The sequence below is a fragment of the Ranitomeya imitator genome, chromosome 5, assembly GCF_032444005.1.
Source record: "Ranitomeya imitator isolate aRanImi1 chromosome 5, aRanImi1.pri, whole genome shotgun sequence".
In the NCBI taxonomy this organism is placed as follows: Eukaryota; Metazoa; Chordata; class Amphibia; order Anura; family Dendrobatidae; genus Ranitomeya; species Ranitomeya imitator.
In genome coordinates, this window is record NC_091286.1 from 664,966,729 (window position 1) to 664,972,728 (window position 6,000).

Here is a 6,000-nt window from a genome sequence, read left to right on the forward strand (position 1 = left end):
CCCCTGCTTACTCAGGATCACAGCACTTGCAAAGTTGAAATACTTACCTCTCCCTGCTCCACTGCCATGACGTGGTCCAGATTTCCTGTGCCCACTAAATACTTGAACCAGCCCTACCACAACTTTAGCCAAATGACCCCCAATTTCCAATGCCTTACTATTATTATAAGGTAAATTTAGATTGACAAGCTTCAGTAACAAGAATGTATGTTTTTTGCATTAAAATGGGCACTGTAGGTGTTTTCCTGGCCTCCACTCACTGCCGACTATGCTCCCCCATTGACTTGCATTGGCTTTCGTGTTTCGGTCGATCCCCGACTTTTCGCGATAATCGGCCGATTCCACTCGACTCGACTTTTGAGATAGTCGGCTTTCGCGAAACCCGACTCGACTCTAAAAAAGTCAAGGTCGCTCAACCCTAGTATTGACCTTCCCAAAGACCAATGTCACCTCTCCGAGAACAGAACAGGACAGGAGACGCAGTCCTGTGCAGTGTATATATACAGGACAGGAGGAGCGGTACTGTGCAGTGTATATATATATATACAGGACAGGACAAGTGGTACTGTGCAGTGTATATATATACAGGACAGGACAAGTGGTAGTGTGCATTGTACATGTACATGTACATGTATATATACAGGACAGGAGGAGCGGTATTGTGCAGTGTATATACAGGACAGAAGGAGTGGTACTGTGCAGTGTATATATACAGGACAGGAGGAGTGGTACTGTGCAGTGTATATATATACAGGACAGGACAAGTGGTAGTGTGCATTGTACATGTACATGTACATGTATATATACAGGACAGGAGGAGCGGTATTGTGCAGTGTATATATACAGGACAGGAGGAGTGGTATTGTGCAGTGTATATATACAGGACAGAAGGAGTGGTACTGTGCAGTGTATATACACTGCTCAAAAAGGGAGCACCACAATGTAACTCCAAGTCAATTACACTTCTGTGAAATCAACCTGTCCAGTTATGAAGCAACACTGATTGTGAATCAATTTATTGTGCTATGGTGCAAATGGAATAGACAACATGAAGAAATGATAGGCAATTAGCAAGACAACCCCTATATGGGAGTGATTCTGCAGGGGTGACCACAGACTATTTCTTTGTTCTCATCCTTTTATCTCTTGTTTTGGTCACTTTTGCATTTTGTCATTGCTCTCACCCCTAGAGGTACAGTACAGTAATATGAGGCGGTGTATAGAACCCACAGAAGTAGCTCAGGTAGTGCAGCTCATAGATGGCACACCAATGCATGCTGTGGCAAGAAGGATAGCTTTGTCTGTCAGCACAGTGTCCAGAGCATGAAGCTGACACCAGGAGACAGGCCAGTAGATGTGGAGGGGGCTATAGGAGGGCAACAACCCAGAAGCAAGACCACTACATCCTCCTTTGTGCGAGGAACTGGAGGAGCACTGCCAGAGCCCTGCAAAATAACCTCAAGCAGGAGACTAACATCCACGTGTCTACTCAGAAACACTCCATGAGGATGGTATGAGGGCCCCAAATCCACAAGTGGGTGTTGTGCTTGTGCAAGGTGATTGGCATTTGCCAGAGAACACCAAGATTGGCAGATTCGACATTGGCAATCTGTGCTCTTCATGGATGAGAGCAGATTCACACTGAGCACATGTGACAGACATGACAGAGTCTGGAGACGCTGTGAAGAATGTTCTGCTACCTGCAACATCCTCCAGCATGACCGGTTTGTCAGTGGGTCAGTAATGTTGTAAGGAGGCACTTCTTTGGAGGGTCAAACAGCCCTCCATGTGCTAGCCAGAGGTACCCTGACTGCCATTATGTACTAGGATGAGATCCTCAGACGCATTGTAAGGCAATACACTGGTGTAGTGGGCTCTGGGTTCCTTCTGATTCATGACAGTGCTAGGGATCATGTGGCTGAAATGTGTCAGCAGTTCCTGCTTGATGAAGGCATTTATGCTATGGACTGGCTTGCCCATTCCCCAGGGATCCCTGATGAAGACCGTGACCTTCGAAACGCGTAGGAACTGGTCCACACAGCGCTCCTTACTTGGGACGGTCACGTGATCACCTACGTCACGCAAGGTCCTGCTTTGGCGTCTGCAGCGTCACAGGCTCCAAGCGTGCACCGGCTTCATTTGTGCACCACCACTAAAGACGTGAGGGGGGTGTATGTCACCGGCCGGGACTACACTCCTGAAGAAACACTTTTCTTACCTCGGATTCCTTCCGGATAGCAGCTGGGTCTGCACCGTTACTACGGAGACTGATATCACTGTTCAAAAAAGGTATTTAATAGCGCCTTATTATATTAAACTGCTAATGAACTTGAGACATGTGAAACAGTCAATATTGAGTTAAAGCAAGACTCTAGGATTGTTTTTACAGTTATTTATTTTTATGTATTTTTGTAGTGTTTTATTTTATTGAATATAGGCGGATTAGCTGCTCAAGCTGTCGGCTTCTTAGGAAATAGAACGTTTTTTCATGATTAAGTGGAGATTATTTGTTCAGCGCAAAACAACCCTGAGGTTTTATATATTCTACTGTTGACAACACTGGTGGTTTTTGTCCTGTTTTTGCAGCTGCAATAAGATCTCTCACACTGCCGCTTTTGCGCCGACCATACTATATAATTTTAACAATGCAACACTACCAAATTATGATCGATAATACGGTAACTACAGCAAAATACCAGCCGCTAAACATCCTGCAATGTGGATCCTATAATGGGGAATGCAGAAACTAAACCATAACAAAGGGGTAGCCACAGTCTGACTACCTGGATAATGACATCTGTGATGCCTCAAAAACTATTATGCCGCATGTATTGTAGCCAGCAGTGATAACTCACTAATTCACAGATTTTAGTTCTAGAAAACACCATTACATACAGTAGCTGGGCTGTGCAGTAACCAATTCTTAAACCCACTTACTATAACTACCCAAAAATTGAGGAGTGCATATAAAGAGAAAGATACTATAAACAAGGAGTAATTAAAAGCCATACACAATATAATATTGCCATTATAACCAATCATTAAATAATTTCTGTAATATTTGGACATAGTAAATGAAATAAGCCTATAGCAGAAAAGTCAACATAGAGGGCTACCGTTAGCCCATTCAGCAAAAGAAAAGACTACCCACTCTGGAAGATATGCATGCAGAGAGAAACAAGAGTTTTTATATATTTAAGAATAAAAGTTAGTTTATTGAAAGTTCACATAACATCATAGTATACAAAAATCATCACAAAAAAGAGATCAGGTAAAGTGATACATGTGCAGACAAATACCGGGGTAACCAGGAGCCACCAAAAGTACCTGCCCAACTGTGCCTAGGAATCACTCCAATAATAAAGTATGGCACAGGTCGGTATGGCACGCGCGTTTCGCGTCTTTAATAGACCGCTTTCTCAAGGGCAGTGAAATAACCTATGCAGATAGGACCTTTTAAGGTCAAAGGATACATCACGTTTGTAGGTGGCCAATCAGAGTGGTCAGAAAGCGGCGCATGCGCACCGCATGTCTCAGGTCCTGGAAGTGCACAGGAGCGTCACGCATTACTGCGCACGCACGGGAAGTAAAGAAAATCCCCGGGCGTGCGAGCAAGGCATAGTGACGCGCCATCGCACATCAGGAATCCCGGGCACCGGCGCGCATGCGCACAACCACTACATCACCAATGTAAAGTTAAGGTGATCACTTCACTGCAACACTGTACCGGAAATATGGATGGTAAAGTGCTAAGTGGGAACCTGGATGATGATATGAAATGTATCTACAGCATCATAAGAACCACAGTGACCATAGGAAATATATATATCCCATCATAAACATTACAACCATGAAATTTCTGTAAATCACATAACGGTTCGCTGTCTACCAAATTCACATAACATCATCTGGTACAGTTCCGAAACGATTGTTGAATTGAAGTAAATGATCTAAGGCTATATCCAAAGTCCAACTCAAGTGAAAGAACCAAAAGAGGAGGCCTACAGATTTTTTGTCCCACTGCAAGTTTATAAATGTGAAAAGATTACACATAATATAAAACAAAAATTAAAAGTTAAAAATAATAAAAACAAACACCCTAAGTAGAGAACTATGAGAATATGACCAGAACACAAACATCAATAATCAGGATCCCAGAAACAATGAAAAGGACAAGGATTTGCGGCGCCCCAGTGTCCTAGTCATCGCAGTGATGTCATTATTTTTTCAGGGGAGAAGTGATGTCATATCTGAAGGCAATGAAAGACAACCACATCCAGGTATTACACACATACAACATGTTCACACTCCAGACCAGAAGGGGGAGCTCTAAGCCTGTTTAGGGTGAACTTCCCTATTTAACATCCTGATCTGGAGGGAAAGAGTTCAGTTCCTGCCATGCAGACAGAAGAAGACGAGCTCTGCTGGCATGACGTGCTGTAACTCCTGGGAAAAGACACTAAAAGGTGAACATACTGCAGAGAGTGTGCAGGAAAGCAGGGCACAGGAGAGAGAAATACCAGAGGGAGATCAGCCAGGAACAAGCTGCTCCTTTCTGAAGCACAGGAGCCGGTAGCCAAGGACACCGAGGGAGCAACTGTCTTTAAGCCTTGCTCCAGAGACTGGCAGGGCAGTCAATTCCGAGTTAGCTGTCCGACCTAAACACCTAAGAAGACACGGTGGCCTTACCGAGAAGCTCAGCAGGGAGGTACTACAACACCCAGGCGCTAGTAGGAAGGCTACTGATTTCCACCTGGATATGGGGACTCTGGAATTGCCTTCAGACCGACCGGACTCTGCGTGCCCTGTCATCTGGCGCTCCGGGCTGAGGATGCCACCTGAAGTCTTCAGTAAACAAGGTAAAAGACTGCAAACCTGTCTCCTCGTTCTTTACTGCACCTCGCCCCCTATATAAACTCTTTTGCTGGACACCCCTGAGGGCCACGGACCGAGTCAGCCACCATGACATCCCCCAAACCGCAGGACCCGGTGCCGAGTACCTCATTGCCCTACTCTGGGGGCGATCCATTTTTGGCATCACAAACAGGATCTACTTAAGCCTGAAAAATTAGGGGTCATGTGCGCCTAAGAACTGTGCCAGAACTGTATGTGAACTGCTCTTTGCTTAAAGACTGTGTGTTGCAAATTGCCGCCAAAATCCACCATTGCTGCGCCATGTGGAGCGCGAGGGGAGGAGCCATAGCCTCGTGGGTGGAGCTAGACGAAAGGAGCGCGAAGCAAGAAGACGGGTGCCGTGCTGCTGCCTGGGAAAGCTGGAAGTGGAGACGCCGTGCAGCAGAGCCGCCAGAAGAGATGCTGCAAAGTGCCAATTCTGGAGAGGAGCCTCGACTACCATCAGGTTAGCAGAGGGAAGGAGCGGCCATGTCTGACCCGGGAAGGGAAGTAGCGGCAGTCGCAACTGCAGACCTGGAAGTGTCTCCAGGCCCCACAATAGGTGCAGCCGCAGGCCTTGTACCGCCGCCGGGTCCCGCGGAACCTGCCGCCCCCATTAGCCAGCCGGACACTGCCACGGATACAGCGGCTATAATGCCCTTCTCCATGCCATATATACCTGGAGCAGCCTGGCTCCCATGATACTCTGGAGAATCGCATACATTAACTGACTTTGAAGAAGGGATCTGCAGCCTGCTTGAGTTTTATCCCTTGACAGAGCCTCAGAAAGTTCACATGGTAACGGGCCAACTGTTTGGAGCGGCTCTGAGAGAAGTAAAGTTCTGGCCCACTGCGGATAAGAGAACTGCGCAGCAGGTCTTTGCAAAGCTTAAAACCACCTTAGATACCCACACCGCTACAGAAATTAAATTGACGTTCTATGGGTGCTAGCAGAGGCCGCAGGATAGCTTATTGGACTATGCCCTTAATCTCCAGGAGGCACTGCGGGCAAACAAGCAGGATGATCCAAACAGCATGCAAGACGAGGATAAACTCTTAAAGGAACGGTTCATCGAGGGACTCCTGTGCAGTCACCAAAGGGCCCAA